At 45.5% G+C, this 18741-nt stretch overlaps 1 long non-coding RNA gene across 1 annotated transcript; it reads right to left on the minus strand.

The window, feature by feature from the left end:
- Positions 1 to 5481: 5481 nt before the first annotated feature.
- LOC129631819 (uncharacterized) lies at positions 5482 to 8551 on the minus strand. Its single transcript, XR_008704188.1, has 3 exons — positions 8409 to 8551; positions 7956 to 8112; positions 5482 to 7770 (listed from the first exon to the last, which is right to left on the minus strand). It is a non-coding gene; the product is annotated as an uncharacterized LOC129631819 (long non-coding RNA).
- Positions 8552 to 18741: the final 10190 nt, after the last annotated feature.

Here is an 18741-nt window from a genome sequence, read left to right on the forward strand (position 1 = left end):
CTGTTGTGTTTATTTTAGGTTGACAGGAACTTGGTTCAGTTATACATAGAGGTTCATCTGTTCTACTCTTTCTCCGGGTCTTTTCCCATACAGGTTCTTTGAGTGTGTTCAGTAGACTTCCCCGTGCTATTCAGTAGGTCCATTTCAATTATCTATATGACAATAAGTAGTGTCCCCAATCTCTTATTGTTTCCCATCCCCAAACTTAAAAGAAAAAATTGTACACTTGTGTTTCTACGTCTGTGAGTCTGTCTCAGTTTATGAATTAGTTCACATGAGGAATTTATAGATTCTCCCTGTATGTCATCCTTTGCTTTCACTCTGACTGGCTTCACTCGGTATGATAAATCTCTCGGTCCATCCATACTGCTAAAAATGACTTTTTTTTTTCATTCATTTCAATGGCTGAGTGTACTGCCATGTTTTGATGGACAGTTTCCTGGTTATTTCTCTATTGATGGACAGTTTGGTTTATGCTCTGTCTTGGATATTGTCAATAATGCTGCCCTGAAAATAGGGGTGCAACCATCATTTTCAGTTTTGATTTTCTACCAATCTAAGACCAGGAGTGGGCTTGCCGGACCATGCGGTAAGTGCATGTTTAGTGTTCAAGGAATCTCCATACTGTTTTCTTCTGTGGCTGCACCCACCCATTTCCATCCCCACCCACAGTGTAGGAGGATTCCCTGTTTTCCTTGCCCTCTGCAGCATTTCATCCTTGTAGATCTTTTGGAGGATGACTCTTCTGAGGGGTGTCAGTGATACCTGGTTGCAGTTTGATTGGCATTTCTGTAACAGTGGTCCTGAGCATCTTTTCATGTGCTTTATGGACATCTGGGTGCCTTCCTTGAAGAAATGTCCATTTCGATTTTTGCCAGTTTTTCTACTGGGTTGATTGTTTTTTTGATCATGAGCTGTGGAGGGCTTCGCTAGTGACTCAGCTGGTAAAGAATCTGCCTGCAATGCAGGAGACCTGGGTTTGATCCCTGGGTTGGGAAGATCCCCTGGAGAAGGGAAAGGCTACCTACTCCAGTATTCTGGCCTGGAGAATTCCATGGGCTGTACAGTCCATGGGTCACAGAGAGTCAGACACAACTGAGCGACTTTCACTTTCACTGTGTGAGCACTTTGCATCTTTGGTGATGAATTCCTTGTTTTTCACTTCGGTTGCAAACATTTATTTTCCCATTCTGATGGTTGTCTTTGTCTTTCCTTCAGGGTTGCCCTTCCTGTGCAAAATCTTTTCAGGTTAATGAAGTGCCTTTTAAAAGTTTTATTTTGAATAATTCTGAGCATATATATATATAAAATCTTGCTGTGGTTTATGTAAAGTGTGCACTGCCTATATTTTCCTCTAGAGGTTTAGAGTAATTGTCCTTCCAGCTAACTCTTTAATCGATTTGGAGTTTGTCTGTAAGCGGTTAGCCAGAGATGTACATTTTTTCACTTTTCCCTTGTTTAAGGAACCTCCACCCCGTCCTGTATCCTGGCTGTTAACAACTTACATTCCCAGCATTAGCGTAGGAGGGCTCTCTTTTCTCCACAACCTCTCCAGCCTTTTTTTCTAAGACTTTTTGACAGAGTCCATTCTGACCAGTATGAGCCCATGCCTCATTGTAGTTTTGATTTACATTTCTATAACATTTCACGATGTTGAAAGCTTCTCATGAGATATTTTTAATAACATTGTGAGTAAAACGAGCTTCGGAGATCGGCCTCGTGATCTTTTGCCCTGTTTTGAAAAATTTCCCCGGACGTACCGAAGACATTTCTTGAGGCAGGTGTTTCTTCCTTAGAGCCCCTCAGTCCTTGTGAATATGAAGTGCCGTCAGCCCAGGATTTTCCGTTGTTGTCCCAAAAGCGGCCACAAGGCGGCAGCATTTCCTTATGCTTCACAATTATTTATTTCAGTTAATTTATTTACTGCTGTTAATTTGGCGTGCTGTGATTCATGGGGTCGCAAAGAGTCGGACAAGACTGAGCGACTGATCTGATCTGATTGAAGTATAGTTGATTTCTGCTGTGTTTGTCTTAGGTTGACAGGAACTTGATTCAGTTATACATCGAGGTATATCTATTCTGTTCTTTTCCGGAGTATTTTCTCATATAGCTTCTTTCAGTGTGTTTTGTACTTCCTTGTGCTATTCATTAGGTTCATTTGGATGATCTGACAGCAAGTAGTGTGTATCTGTTAATCCCAGTCTTTTATGGTCTCCTTTCCCCAACCTTTAAAAAAAAAATCGTAAACTTGTATTTCTACATCTGTGAGTCTGTTTCTGCTTATGAATTAGTTCATTTAAGGAATTTATCGATTACCCACGTGTGTGATAGTTTGCTTTCCCTCTCAGACTGGCTTCATTCAGTATTATAAACTCTCAGTCCATCCATGCTCCTGAAAATGACGTTTTTTCATTTGTTCCAATGGCTGAGTGTATTCCGGTGTTTAGATGGACAGGTTCCTCTGTATGTCTCTATTGATGGACCCTTTTGTAGATGTTCTGTCTTGGAGATTCAGTAGTGCTGCCCTAAAAATAGGGGTGCAGCTGTCATTTTCAATTATGATTTTCTCTGGATATAAAGCAAGGAGTGGCCTTGCCAGATCAGGTAGTAAGTCTACGTTTAGTGTTTTAAGCAATGTCCTTACTGTTTTCCTTGTGGCCACACCCACCCATTTCCTTCCCCGCCCACAGTGTAGGAGGAGTCCCTGTTCCCCTCGCTCTCGCAGCATTTAACCTTTGTAGGTGGTTTGGAGGATGGCTGTCTGAGGGGTGTGAGGTGATACCTCCTTGAGGTCTCAATTGACATTTCTCTAAGTGTGGTCCTGAGCATTTTTTCACGCGCTCTATGGCCATCTGGATGCCTTCTTTGGAAAATGTCCGTTTGGATCTTTGCCTGTATTCCTGCTAGGTTCATTGTTGTTGTTGTTTTTTATCTTGAGCTGCGTGAGCAGTTTGCATCTTTGGAGACGAATTCCTTATTTTTAACTTCGGTTGCAAACATTTATTTTCCCATTCTGAGGGTTGTCTTTTTCTTTGCTTTAGGGTTGCCCTTCCTGTGCAAAACCTTTTTAGGTTAATGAGGTGCCTTTTTATTTTTCAGTTTTATTTTTAATAATTCTGAGTATAGATCCAAAAAGGACTTGCTGTGATTTATGTCAAAGTGTGTTCTGCATATATTTTCCTCAAGAGACTTAGAGGAATCGTCCCTACATAAAATTCTTTCCTCGATTTGAAATTCCTTCATCTGTAGGGAGAGAAGTAAATTCTTTCACTGTTCACAAGTTGAAGGAACCTCCACTCCGTCCTCTATCGTGGCTGTTAACAACTTACAGTCCCAGCATCAGCGTAGGAGGGCTCCCTTTTCTCCACAACCTCTCCAGCCTTTATCGTGTTTAAGGCTTTTTGACAAAGGCCGTTCTGACCGTTATGAGCTGATACCTCCTTGTACTTTTTTGATTTACACTTCTGTAACAATTCACGATGTTGAAAGCCTTTCATGTGATATTTTTAAAAACAATGTGAGTAAAACGGATCTTTTGAGATCGGCCGTGTGATCATTGGCCCTGTTCTGAATCTTCCCCCCAACCCACCGAGGACATCGGCTGAGGACGGTGTATCTTCCTACAGCCCTCGGTCTTGGTGCATGTTAAGTGCCCGGCTGCAGTTTTCCCACTGTTGTTACCAAAAGCGGCCACAAGGGGGCAGCACATCACGCTCCGCTCTTTTGTTTTGTTGGCTAAATTAATATTTATTTTCTCTTGGAGTAGAACTAAAAAGCCTCTTGATGAAAGTGAAAGTGGAGAGTGAAAAAGTTGGCTTAAAGCTCAACATTCAGAAAACGAAGATCATGGCATCCGGTCCTATCACTTCATGGGAAATAGATGGGGAAACAGTGGAAACAGTGTTAGACTATTTTTATGGGCTCCAAAATCACTACAGATGGTGACTGCAGCCATGAAATTAAAAGACGCTTACTCCTTGAAAGGAAAGTTATGACCAACCTAGATAGCATATTGAAAAGCAGAGACATTACTTTGCCAACAAAGGTTCGTCTAGTCAAGGCTATGGTTTTTCTTGTGGTCATGTATGGATGTGAGAGTTGGACTGTGAAGAAGGCTGAGCGCCGAAGAATTGATGCTTTTAAACTGTGGTGTTGGAGAAGACTCTTGAGAGTCCCTTGGACTGCAAGGAGATCCAACCAGTCCATTCTGAAGGAGATCAGCCCTGGGATTTCTTTGGAAGGAATGATGCTAAAGCTGAAACTCCAGTACTTTGGCCACCTCATGCGAAGAGTTGGCTCATTGGAAAAGACTGATGCTGGGAGGGATTGGGGGCAAGAGGAGAAGGGGACGACAGAGGATGAGATGGCTGGATGGCATCACTGACTCGATGGACGTGAGTCTCAGTGAACTCCGGGAGTTGGTGATGGACAGGGAGGCCTGGCGTGCTGCGATTCATAGGGTCGCAAAGAGTCGGACACGACTGAGCGACTGATCTAATCTGCAGTAGAGTTGATTTCCGCTGTTGTGCTTGTTTCAGGTTTACAGGAACTTGATTCAATTATATAGAGAACTGTATCTGTTCTTTTTCTGGTTTGTTCCAGGTCGGTTCTTTCAGGGTGTTCGGTAGACTTCTCGGTGTTATTCAGGAGGTCCTTTTGGATTATCTATCTGATAATACGTTGTAAGTATATGTTAATCCCAACCTCTTACTGTCTCCCTCCCTGTACCTGGTTTTTTTTTTTTTAATAATCATAAATTGGTTTTCTAAGTTTGAGAGTCTGTTTCTTTTTATAAATTCTTTCATTCGTATGAATTTATAGATTCCACCCGTAAGTGATATATTTCTTTCCCTTCCTGACTGACTTCACTCAGTATGATAAATCTCAGTCCATCCATGCTGCTGACAAGGATATTTTTTCGCTCTTTCTGACGGCTGAGTGATTCCCATGTGTAGATGGGTCAGTGACTTGACTTCTCTATTGATGGACATTTCGACTGATGCTCTTTATTCTGCTGGTCTTAGTCGCTCAGTCGCGTCTGACTCTCTGCGACCCCATGGACTGTAACCCGCCAGGCCCTGCTGTTCTTGGGGACTCTCCAGGCAAAAATACCGGAGTGGGTTCCTACGCCCTCCTCCAGGGGATCTTCCCAACCTAGGGATCGAGCCCAGGTCTCCCGCATTGCAGGTGGATTCTTTACCAGCTGAGCCACTGGGGAAGCTCTCTATTAAATATTGTCAATATTGCTGCCTTGAAAATAGGGTTGCAAGTATCATTTTAAATTATGGTTTTCTCCGGATCCAAGGCAATGTGGGTGGGCTTGCCGGATCATGCAATAACTATATTTAGTGTGTTTCAGCAATCTTCACGCTGCTTTCTTTCATTACCGCCCCCACTCATTTACATCCCCGCCCACAGTGTAGAAAGACTTCCTGTTTGCCTCGCCTTCCGCGTCATTTAATCTTCGTAGAGCTTTTGGAAGATGGCCATTCTGAGGGGTGTGCGTTGATACCTCGTTGCAGTTTTGATGGGCATTTCTCTACAGTGATGCTAATCATTGTGCTTTGTGGCCAGCTGGATGCCAGCTGAAGACAAAGGCGTATTTAGATCTTTGGCCTATTTTTCTATTGATTGATTTTTGATGTTGAGCTGAATGAACTGTTTGCAGGTTTTTGGAGATGAATAAATGGTTTTTATTTTTATTTTTAATATAAATTTATTTATTTTAATCGGCAGCTAATTACAATATTGTATTGGTTTTGCCATACATCAAAATGAATCCGCCACGGGTGTACACGTGTTCCAAATGAAGTGTAACCATTTTCCCCAATTTAAGTTGTCTTTTTCTTTCATTTAGGGCTGCCCTTGCTGTGCTAAAGCTTTTAAACTTAATGAGGTTACTTTTGTTGAGGTTTTTTGTTGTTGTTGTTATCCTAAGAGGGAAACCAAGAACTTGCTGTGATTTATTTCAAAACCTGTCTTACCCATATTTTCCTCAAGAAGTTTAGAGTATCCATCCCTCCATTTAGTTCTTTAATCGATTTGGAGTTTCTTTTCTGTATGAGGTTAGGGAGAAATGCAATTTCATTCACTTTTCGCTTGTTTCAGGAGCCTCCCACACCATCTTCTGTCATGCTGTCAACAATTAACATTACTAGCATCAATGTAGGAGAATTGATTTTTCTCCAAAACCCCTCCAGCATTTACTGTTTGTAGAGTTTTTGACACTAGCCATTCTGACTGGGACTAGCTCATTCCTAGTTGTAGTTTTTAGTTGAATTTCTCTAAAATTACTTCATATTGAAAGGTTTCCGTTTGATTAAAAAAAAAAAACTGTGATTAAAATCCGCCTTTCAAGATTGGCCTCTTGACCGTCTGCCCTGTTCTGAACTCTTTTCCCCGGACCCACCCGAGGACACAGGTTGAGGAGAGGTGTGTTTTCCTTAGGTCCCCTCGGTCCATCCATGCTGCTGCCCATGCCACTTTCTCTTTCTGTTGCTGGTTGAATGTATTCCGGTGTCTAGATGGACCAGTTACCTTCATTTCTGTATCGATGGACATTTTGTTTAACACTCTTGTCTTCGATATAGTCAATATTGCTGTCCTAAAAATAAGGGTACATGCACATATCATTTAATTTTTTTATTTTTTTCCGGATCTAAGGCAAGGAGTTGGCTTCCAGGCCGTTAGTAACTCCCTTAGTGTTTTAAGGAATCTCCATGCTGGTTTCCTTCTTGGCCACACCCATCATTTACATCCCTGCCCCCAGGGTAGAAGGATTCCTTTTCCGAATGCTCCTGGCAGTTTAATCTTTGTAGACCTTTTGGAGGATACTCACTCTCAGTGATTTTAGCTGATACCTCGTTGTCATTTTGATTTGCATTTCTCCAATCATTAGGGATGTGAAGCATCTTTTCATGTGCCTTATAGCGATCTGGATACATTCTTTCAAAAAATACCGATTTAGATCTTTGGCCCATTTCTGTTGTGTTGTTGTTGTTGTTTTTTAATTGAGCTGCAGGCGCTGTTTGCTTGTTTTGCAGATGAATTACTTGTTGATATATTTGCTTGTAAACTTTTTTCCCACTCTGAGAGTTGTCATTTTCTTTCGTTATGGTTTCCCTTGCTGTGTGAGTGCTTTTAAGGTTAATGAGGTCCCTTGTTGAGGTTTTATTTCTATTTTTTCCTTATTCCAAGAGGTGGATCCAGAGGGAATTTGCTGTGATTTATGTCAAAGCCTGTTTTTCCTATGCATTCCTCTAATGGTAGGGAGTAATTGTCTCTCCATTTAGTTCTTTAACTAATTTGGAGTTTTTCTTTAAATGGTTAGGGAGTGTTGTAATTTCATTCTCTTTTTGCTTGTTTAAGGACCCTCCTCCCTGTCCTCTGTCCTGGCTATTAACAAGTTAAGTTGGCCTCTTGACCATCTGCCCTGTTTTGAAATCTTTTCCAGGACCTATCCCAGGACATTTGTTGAGAACAGGCGTATTTTACTTAACATCCCTGAAGGACTGGTCAGCACAGGTTTTTCAGTTGTTGTTACCAAAAGCAGCCACAAGGGGGCAGCATTTTTCATCCTCCACTTTTTTTGGTAATTTATTTTTTTCTAATAGAGTTGATTTCTGACTCTGTTTGTTTTAGGCGTACAGGAACTTGATTCAGTCATAAACAGATGTACCGCTGTTCTTTTGGGGGATCTTTTCTCGTGAAGGTTATCACAGTGTGTTTCCTTCAACTTGCTGAGCTCTTCAGCTGGTCCTTGTAGATTACCTGTTTGATACGTAGTAATGGGAGCATTTTAATTCCTCTTAGTGTATCCCTCCTGCAACGTTTTAAAAAAAAATCATGAGTTGGTTTTTTAAACTCTGAGTCTATTTGCAAATTATTTCATTTGCATGAATTTCTGGCTTCCACCTCTAAGTACTCTTTTAGGATGTTTGTCTTTGGTCTCATACCTCAGTGTGATAATCTCTCAGTACATCCATGCTGCTGCTCATGGTAGTTTTTTTTCTGAGTGTATTCCACTGTATAGATGGGCCAGTTCGTCTTCATTTTTCAGTCGATGGATATTTTGGTTAATGCTCTGACTTGGCTATTGTGAGTAGTGCTGCCCTGAAAATAGAAATGTACATATTCTTTTGAATTAGGATTTTTTTCCAGATCAAAGCAAGGAGTGGTATTGCTGGAAAACGTGGTAACTCTCTATTTCGTGTTTCAAGGAGCCTCCAGATATTTTCCTTCGTGGCTGCACCCACCCATTTACAACCCTGCCCACGGTGTAGAAGGGTTCTCTGTTCCCCTCGCCCTCGGCAGCACTTAAGCTTCGACGATCTTTTGAGGATGGCCGTTCTGAGCTGTGTGAGAAGATGGCTCTTGGTAGTTTTAATTTGCATTTCTTTAATACTTACTGATATTGAGTATCTTTCCATGGGCTTTTTACCTTCTACGGGCGAGTACAGTTAACCTCTGGAAAGTGGCTTCTTGACAGTCAGCCCTGTTTTGAGTTCTCTTCATGTGATTTACCCTGGAAGATTTCTTTAGGGCTGTTGTCATTTAGAGGCGAGCCCAACAGCCCGGGTTTTCAAGTGGTTGTTACGGGGAATGACCACAAGGTGGCAGCATTTCTTCATGCCCGCTCTGGTTACCTGGGCAACCAGAGCCTTAGGGCAAATCCGGTTTCCGGGTTGTCAATGAGAATCCATCCTGGGGATCTTCCCGACCCAGGGATTGAACCCGCTTCTCCTATGTCTCCTGCATTGGCAGATGGATTCTTTACCACTAGCGCCACCTGGGAAGCCCTAAGGCTTGTGTCTCCTTACTTCTTCCCCCTTACCCTTCATCCCCCAGGCGATCCCAATGATTGCAACACCACTCTGCAGAGGGACCTGTCCTCTCAGTGGGGTGACCCTAAGGAAGGAGGCTGGAGGTGGGAACCCCACCATCAGGAGACACGGGGCCCGGGGCACTTTGCAAAGCTCTTCCAGCCCAGAGACCCCACCATCCTTTGGGAGCACTAGATTTAGTTCTGCTGCAGGAGGGTCCCACAGGATCTGGAGATTGTGGACTCATGCAGAGGGGAACAGGAAGTCCATGTCCAGCGGGGTTGGGGGCTTATTGGCTGGCATATCCTCCCCAGCGCCCTCAGCCCCAGGACAGCCCCGCCTGGGGACCCAGCCTGCTCAGGCTCCAGGAGTGGGATGCCAGCCCAGGTGCCCAAGGCCCGAGGGGAACAGAGTCAGCAGTTCTTTTGTCTTTCTTTCTTTACTGTTATGTTTATTTTGAATTCGAGTATATAGGTGATTTGCACTGTTGTGGGTTGTTTTTTTTTTTAATGTGTAAAGCAACGTTATTCATTTATACATAGATGTATATATGTTGGGGGGGGTTCTTCTTCGCATATAGGTTATTTGCAGAGTCAAAGTAGGGTTCCTTGGGCTCTACAGTGGGTCCTTATGGATTATTTTATAACTAGTAGTGTGTATATTCATGCCTGGAGAATCCCAGGGACGGCGAAGCCTGGTGGGCTGCCGTCTATGGGGTCGCACAGAGTCGGACAGGACTGAAGCGACTTAGCAGCAGCAGCAGCAGTGTGTATATGTTTTTCTCAACATATATTTCTCCCTGCACCTGGCCTTTCCTTTTTGGTAACAAGTTTCTTTACTAAGTGTATGAAGCTGTTACTGTTTTGTAAAGAAGTTGATTTGTTTCCATGTTTGGATTCCACCTAGAAGCCATAACAGGTGATACTTTGTCTCACTTACTTCCCCTAGTGTGACGTCTCTGACTCTTCCCTGTGACTGGAAGCTTTGTGTGTCTGTGTTCCGGCTTCTTTAAACGGTCACCTGTCCTTCTACACTTAGGTTTTTTTGTATCTTGGCGATTGTATCCAGTGCTGCCATGATTGTTGGTGTGCAGTATCTTCAAAATTTGGTTTCCCCAGAATCCATGCCCAGGCATGGGATGGTTGGGGTACGTGGCTCTTCGTTGCTGAGTGTCTGAAAGCCCCTCCATACTGTTCTTCAGACTGGATGCACTGACTTACATTCCCCCCCACCGGGGGAGGAGGGTTCCCTTCTCTCCACACCCCCTCCAGCATTTATTGTTGAATTTTTGAGATGGCCATGCTGACTGGTGGGAAGTGATATGTCATTGAACTTGTGATTTGCATTTCTCTAATGATTAGGGACGCTGAGCATCTTTTTGTGTACTTTATGTCCACCTGGATGTCTTCTTTGGAGAAACGCCCATTTTGATCTTTGGCCCACTTTTCGATTGTCTTTTTTTTTTTTTTTCTTTAAATTGAGCTGCATGGACTGTGTGCATGCTTTGGAGAATTCCTTGTATCTCCATTTGCAAACACTTTTTTCCCCACCCATTCCGAGGGTTGTCTTTTTCTTTCATTTATGGTTTACCCTGATGCTCAAATGCTTTTAAGGTTAATCAAGTCCCATTTGTTTATTGTATTATTCTAAGAATGAATCCAAAAAGAACTGGCTGCGATTTATATCAAGGCATGTTCTGTATATTTTCCTCAAGAGCTTTATAGTATCCATCCCTCCATTTAGATCTCTAATTGATTTGGTGTATGTTTTTCTGCATGGGGTTAAGCAGTGTAGTGATTTCATTGTCTTTTCACTTGTTTGAGGAACCTCCACCCTGTTCCTCCATGCTGAGGGTTCCCGTTTCCCCACACCCTCTCCAGCATTTATTGTTTGCAGACTTTTTACCAATGGCCATTCCGATCGGAGTGTGGTGATACCTTCATTGTAGTTTTGATTTGAATTTCTGTAAGTTTTAGTGTGGAGAAGGCAATGGCAACCCACTCCAGTGTTCTTGCCTGGAGAATCACAGGGACAGGGGAGCCTGGTGGGCTGCCATCTATGGGGTCGCACAGAGTCGGACACGACTGAAGCGACTTAGCAGCCGCAGCAGCAGGAAGTTTTAGTGATACTGAAATCTTTTCGTGTGATTATTTTGAACGAGTGGGAGTAAAACTTACCTCCCAAGGTTAGCTTCTTGACCAATTGCCAGGTTTTGAATTCTTGTTCCAGGATCTACCTAAGGTCGTTCGTTGACGACAGGTGTTTTTTCCTCGCATCCCTGAAGGCCTGGGGATATTACGCGCCCATCTTCACAGGTTTTAAATTGTTGCTACCCAAAGTGGCCACAAGGTGGCAACATTTCTTCATGCCCCACTCTTTATTATTTTGGTAATTTAAAATTTTATATTCTGTTGGAGTAGACGTGATTTCCGATGTTGTGTTTGTTTTTGGTTTTCAGGAACTTCATTCAGTTATACACAGACACATATCTATTAGACACGTGCCTTGTATTACATTGAGAAAAACTGTACTTTGGAAAAATACTTGTTTTTAGAGGTTCTAAAATATGTTCTTGAGTTTGCTAATCAGAGACTGCCAATGCAACAAAGAGTTCACAATTGCTTTCTTCTTGATTTTCATTAGGGGTTCATTTTTTAAAGATTAAAAATTACGGACTCAAATCTACTAAAGTGACAAGGAAAATGTTTCAGTGTGTATGGCAAGTAGGATATGTGTTGTCAGTGAGACTTTGAAGATATAAAGACTGGAAATATTTTTGTTGTAAAAGAGTAATGATAATTCTATTCTCTAGTCAGTCATTTATAAATGGGGGAAAGTAGAACAAATTAATAAATTCTTGGCCTTGAGAGGCCTTTGGGGAATTTAGTCTAAGACTCCTGAGGAATTACAGCAGAGTCCGTGTAGAAGTCTATGTGGTCAGCACCCAAACTTATTTTTAAAACAAATTAGTCCTGGCCTGGTTTAATGAAAATAGAGGCAATTTTAGAAAAAAAATATGTTTCACTAAATATTAAATTCCGGTTTTGTTAATTAAGGTCTATATTTACTAAGAAACTCTTATGACATAGTTCCTTGCGTTTATGTTATACTGCTGATGAGAGTTAACTGAATTATTAAGGGGTTCTCTAAGTTTATTTCTAAAACTTATCTCAGTAATCAGTCTTTGGATAAAGGTCAGAATCTCCATGGTCTACAGACAGGAGATTAACACCAGGCTACAGTTATTTAACAAACTAAGTCAGAGGACCTGGGACATACTAACTGTACTTAAAACGGGTTCTCAGATTCTTACTTACGGTCCTACTGATACCGCTAGCTGCATTATTTCCTCTTCTGCCTGCTTTGCACGATTGTTTCTTGCGTTACTGGGTGTGTGGCTGAGCCTCTGATAAAATGATGATATGCGATCAGAGAGGGTAACGGTGAAACTCTAGCTATGGGAAGAAGCAACAAGAGGGAACGTTTTCACGGACCGTAGAGGCTGGTGAGACAGGTGATCCAGCGTCTCTTGGCTCCTGTTTTTTGGGTTAGTCCCGTAACAGCGCCCTGAGTGGCCTGTCAGCAGAAGCTCTGCCAGATCTAGGAATGAGCATTCCTAACACCATGGGAGGAAATGGACATGAAACGCCCCCAAAACCACGGTCAAATTGCCACGAAGGGGCCGTGCCAACTGAAAACCGGCACTTGCCATCTGCCTCTGCTAGGACTCAATCAGGACCCGCTGCAGCGGCTGCCCTTGAGCAGCCCTGAAAGGCACTGAGGGGGGAGATCGGGAACAGGGCTTCTGCGCTCTGGGGAAGCTGGCAGAACAGGCCTTCAGATAGTCAGGTGCTCTCAGTAAAGGTTCTCACGAGCCCCGACTCTTGCCTCTTCTCATGCCTAGAGGAGCACTAGAGTCAGTAACAGGGACAACTGCTCTGACTAATATGTGAATTAATATGTGAATACCACGTCAGCAGCTAGAACCTACTTAGACAAAACTAGACAACTGGCTACCAGGCTGCCGGCCTCCTTGGAGTGGCAGGTCTAGACTGGGAATCCAGCTTATTCTCCTGGGAAAAAATTGTGATTGGTTTTTTACATTACTGTTCAGGTTGTCACTCCTCCAACTACTTGAAACTGAGCCTGTCACACCCTCATCAGTCACCCTGGGCTAATACAAGAGCCATCGGAAGTGTGTAAGACCACGCAAAAGGCTCCGTTCCTTTGGAGAGGGCACCACCCATGCTGACTCTATCTGGACCAGGCTCAAAATTGCTAAAAAACGTAACCTGGTTCTTACTCCTGCTACAGCCCCTGCTCACAATAATTTGTGATAATTAATCACAGATCTTTGGCCTCTGACTTTTTAAATCCACTTGTTATATTTGTCTCTTTCGGATTACGATGGTTTCACATCAAGACAATGGTTCCAGCTATTCTTCGGAACAGATCCTGTGGGGATAGCAACAGAGGTCACCCTGGGGCCCCTGAATGAGACAGGATGAGAGCTCCATGATCCCAGCTAGGTAAGGTCTATGAGCCCCATGCCAGCCTGAAGAAGCTACAGAAGAGAGACCTTCGCCCTTCAGCCTCCCAATAAAGATTTTTGGGGTTCATGTCTCTCAGCAGGATTTGACATAGGAGATAGAGGGGCCTCTGGGCTGGACAGCTGGTATTTGTCTGGAGTGAAATTGAAGCTTTGTTCTCACTCACACACTCCAAGGGCAAATCTAGTGGCAGAAGCTGAAGTCTGTGGGAGTAAAGAGATAAGGGGCCCACTCCTGAGGTCGAAGAAGACTTCTCTGTACAAGGGCAGGAAGCCTCCTTGATGGCCAAAAAGGGAGGGGCCCCATCCCATAATAAGTGTGGCCATGCACCCACAGGCCTCTGTGGGGGATCAATCTTAGCAAATGTCGTGCCCACATCTTGGGGAGGGTGCAGGGACCAGTCAGGTGTGAAAAAAGAGACAAGGTAATTGCTCAAAGGTGACCAAAGACCCGGAAGGACGGTCCCAAATGAGGGATTTACATCACCTCTTCCTGGGCTCCTCCGCAGGACACGCACACTTCTCTCAGTTCTCTATCTCTGAGCTGCTTCTCTCTTAAACACCCTGCGTTTCTCTATGCTCTCCGAGATGTTACGCTGTGTCGATAATAATGGACTTCTATACATATTTATGCTTCTTGCCTCCTTAAAATATTCTTGGGTTCAAACCAGGGAACGACCGAGGGTCACTTTGCTTCTACACTCTGGCCACCGGCGGTCTCGTGGCTGGCAGTCCTGCTTTTCATCCAGGGCACCCTGGTTCAGCTCCGGGCATGGAGCCGAGATTCCTCTCCAGGCCCGCTCACTGCTGTCTCCCCGAGATCACGATCGTGTGTTTTCTGTCACCATGGCTGGAAGAGGCGCGATTTCATGGCATATTGTGGTAGATAGTATCACCCTGTGTATCTGCCCTGCATCTTCTCTATCTGTCATCTCTCCTTCTAAGCGGAGGTTGCTTCGCTGTCTTGGTTATTGAACCTAGAGCTGCCGATATCGCTGGGGTGTGGCTGTCTTCTAAAATATTACTTTTTCTCTAGCTCTCTCTGCAGGCATGGAGCCCAATCACTGAAAGTTTATACACATATATGATTTTTTAAATTTATTTTGTATTGCTGGATAATAGCTCTGAAATTTTCTGTCAGTTTCTGACTAAGCTCATGCCAGCTCTGATTATAACTTATTTGGGGTTGAACTGATTTATGATGTACAGGCCTTAGTGAGCAGCAGATTCAGACCCTAGTGTGGAACCAGGCCTTAGCCTTGACCAGAGTCAGGCCTAATTGAGGACCAGACTCAGGCCTAAGTGTGGACTAGAGTCAGGCTGTAGTGTGGGACAGTATGAGGCCTCAGTGAGAACCACAGTCAGGCCTCAGTGTGAGCCAGAGTCAGGCTTAACGTGGACCAGTCAGCCCTGAAAGTGGACGAGAGTCAGGTCTTCAGTGGTTTAGAGTCAGGCCTGAGTGTGGACCAGAACCATGCCTTAGTGTGAACCTGAGTCTGGCCTGAGTGGGTACAAGAGTCAGGCCTTGGTGTAGACCAGAGTGAGGCCTAAGTGAGTAATAGTCAAGCATCAGGAAGACTCAGTTCCACACTCAGGACTGACTCTGGTGCACACTCAGGCCTGATGCTGGTCACACTCAGGCCTGACTCTGGTCACACTGAGGCCTGACTCTGGAAACACTCAGGCCTGATGCTGGTCACACTCGGGCCTGACTCTGGTCACACTGAGGCCTGACTCTGGTGCACAACAAGGCCTGACTCTGGTACACACTGAGGCCTGTCTCTTGTCCACACTGAGGCCTGATTCTGGTGGACACTCAGGCCTGATTCTGGTCCACGCTGAGGCCTGACTCTGGTGGACACTCAGGCCTGTCTCTGGTCCACACTCGGGCCTGTCTCTGGTCCACACTGAGGCCTGACTCTGGTGGACACTCAGGCCTGTCTCTGGTCCACACTGAGGCCTGACTCTGGTCCACACTCAGGCCTGTCTCTGGTCCACACTCAGGCCTGATTCTGGTCCACACTCAGGCCTGACTCTGGTCCACACTCAGGCCTGACTCTGGTCCACACTCAGGCCTGACTCTGGTCCACACTCAGGCCTGACTCTGGTCCACACTCAGGCCTGACTGGTCCACACTCAGGCCTGACTGTGGTACGTACTTAGGCCTCACTCTGGTATGACTCTGGCTCTGACTTCATCCTGACCCTGGTAAAAGCAACTGTAAACATCTGCCGGGCAGCTAATACCCACCAGCCCTCGTGTGTGCTCAGTTGCTTCAGTCGTGTCCAACTCTTTGCGACCCGATGGACTGTGGCCCGCCAGTCTCCTCTGTCCGTTGGATTCTCCAGGTAGGAATTCTGGAATGGGTTGCCAGGCCCTCCTCAAGGTATCTTCCTGAGCCAGGTAACCAACCAGTGACGTCTCCTGCCTTTTCTGCATCTCAGGCAGATTCTTTGCTGCTGAGCCACCTGGGAAGGCCCTCACCAAGCCTGGGCACCTGTTAAACAAACAAACAAACGAAAACCTACACTCAGCAACTGTTCTCTGAAAGGTAGTGGACAAGGAGCCTAAGACCCAAATCACTAAGGCCCCACCTTGCACCCCCTCCCCGGAGGCCCCACCTTGGCAGGGCCCGCCCCGCCCTGCTTCTCCACCCCTTTCATCCCCTGCCCAGGATCCCACCCCACCCTCCCCTCCCCAGGGCCCCTGCCCCTCTCCTCTCCTCCCCTCCCCAGGGTTCCACCCTCCCATCCCCCCACCTCCCCTCCCCAGGGTCCCATCCTCCCCTCCCCTCTCCTCCCCAGGGTCCCACCCTCCCCACCCACTTGTCCCTGGACCCTCCGCAGCACTCATGTGCAACCTTTTCCTCACACTGATCCCACCACAGAGGCCTGTTGTATGTGTCCACACTTATGGGATGGGGCCACATGGTCTTCTCAGCTCCAAGTAGCCTTCCTGTGCGTGTGCAGAGAGGGAAGCTTTGCTTGTCCTCAGGAATGGACATTTTATCTCTTGACCCCAGCAGGGCTCAGCTTCTGCCACTAGCTTTGTCCTTGGAGTGTCTGGTGAGAACAGAGCTTCAACTTTACTCCACCTGACAGACTCCAGCTTTCCAGCCTGGGGGCCCTTCCATCTCCTACCTCAAATCCCTCTGAGAGACATGAAAAATAAAATTGTTTATTGGGAAGATGAAGGGCAAAGGTCTGTTTTCTGGAGCTTCTTCAGGCTGGCATGGGACTCTAGACCCCACCTTGCTGGGGTCACGGCGCTCTCACCCTGTCTCGTGAAGGGGCCCCAGGGTGACTTCTGGTGTTATTCTCTCAGGATCTGTTCCAAGGATTGGCTGGGATCTCTGCATTCCCCTTATCTTGATGTGAAACTGTAGTAATCTGAAAGAGACAAATTTAACAAGGAGATTTAGAAAGGCAGGGGCCAAAGATCAGTAACAGAATTACTGTGACCAGGGGCCCAAGCAGGAGTGAGAATGAGGTTATGCTTTTCAGCAGTTTCGATCCTGGTCCAGATGGAGTCAGCGCTGGTGGTGCCCTGTCCGTGGGAACGGAGCCTTTTGCGTGGTCTTACGTACTTTCGATGTCTCTTGTATTAGCCCGGAGTGACTGATGAGGGTGTGACAGGCTCAGTTTCAAGTAGTTGGAGGAGTGACAACCTGAAGAGTAATAAGCAAAATAGATCTCTTTTTTTTTCCAGGAGAGTAAGCCTGAGTTCCAGTCCAGACCTGGCACTTCAAGGAGACCTTTAGCCTGGTAGCCAGTTGTCTAGATTTATCTAAATAGAGTGCAACCTCTGATGTGGTATTATTAATAACAGAAACCACAAAACCCAAGGCAGTTGTCACAGTTGCTGACTTGAGCGCTTCTCTAGGCATGAGAAGAGGCAGGAATCTGGGCTCATGAGAATCTTTCCCTGAAGACATCTAACCGTCTGAAGGCTTGCTCTGCCGGCTTCCCCAGAGCACGAGGCCTCGTTCCTGACCTCCGCCTCAGTGCCGTTCAGGGAGTGCTGAAGGCCAACCACGGCAGAGGCCCCTGATTTAGCCTTCGCAGGAGCAGACAGCGATGCCAGTCTCCTGTCAGCATGGCCCCCTCATGGCCGTAGGTTTGATGACGGGTTTGGCGGCATCTCACGTCCGTTGTGAGCCATGGTGCTAGGCACGCTCGTTCCAGGCCTGGCAGAGATTCCGCTGACAGGCCGCGCCGTGCGCCGTTGCTGGACAGGCCACAGAGCAGCAGCCAGGAGCCGCCGGACCACCTGCCTCTCCAGCCCCTGTGGCCCATGAAAACATTCCCATTTGGAGTTTCTTCCATATTTAGAGTTAAACCACTACCATCACTGAGCTCATGAGGAATTATATGATATCACTGTGTTATCAGAGGCTCAGTCATATATTTGGTCATGCAAGAAGCAACTGGAAAGCAGGCAGAAAAGGAAGTAACGCAGCTCGCAGTGCTGGAGGCTCACAGGCAAGACTCTGAGAACCTGGACGGGGTGCAGCCAGTGTGATCCAGGCCCTGCGTTTACTAAGGCGGAGAAGTCTTAGTAAACATAGACCTTAATTAGCACAACTAGAAGTTAATGTTTAATGAAACAAGTTTTTTCCAAAATTACCCCCATTTTTATTAAATTAGGCCAAGACTAATTTGTTTTAAAATTAAGTTTGGTGTACTGACCACACAGCTTCTTCTACACGGTCTCTGCTGTAGTTCCTCAGGAGTCTTGGACTAAAATTCCCAAAAGGCCTCTCAAGGCCAAGAAAGTCACGCCAAAGGCTTGCCATCAGATTTTGCCTAAGTGAATTTTTCTCTCTTCTTGTTGCTAAGTTGCTAAGTCACTTCAGTCGTGTCCGACTCTGTGTGACCCCATAGATGGCAGCCTTCCAGGCTCCCCTGTCCCTGGGATTCTCCAGGCAAGAACATTGGAGTGGGTTGCCATTTCCTTCTCCAATGCAGAAAAGTGAAAAGTAAAAGAAGTCGCTCAGTCATGTCCGACTCTCAGTGACCCCATGGACTTCAGCCTACCAGGCTCCTCTGTCCATGGGATTTTCCAGGCAAGAGGACTGGAGTGGGGTGCCATCGCCTTCTCCGTTCTCTATTCTAAAGGTCCCCAAAATCTCAAATTTTTGAGATTCCTGTATGTGTCAGGAGACGGTCTTTTCATTTACCTGATAAGGCTGCTCAGAACCCAAGTGTCTGTAATTTCTGGAGGGACAAGGCAGAGAGAAAAGAAAAAATGTTTGAATCTTACCCAGAGGTGTAAATTACCAAACTGTTGTAAGTCTTAAGTAGCTTGAGGAGAAGAGCTTCTTTATACCTGAAACGAGTGGAAGCCAGTAATACATCACCCCAAAGGTCA

Source organism: Bubalus kerabau, chromosome 17, assembly GCF_029407905.1.
Source record: "Bubalus kerabau isolate K-KA32 ecotype Philippines breed swamp buffalo chromosome 17, PCC_UOA_SB_1v2, whole genome shotgun sequence".
NCBI classification, from domain to species: Eukaryota; Metazoa; Chordata; class Mammalia; order Artiodactyla; family Bovidae; genus Bubalus; species Bubalus kerabau.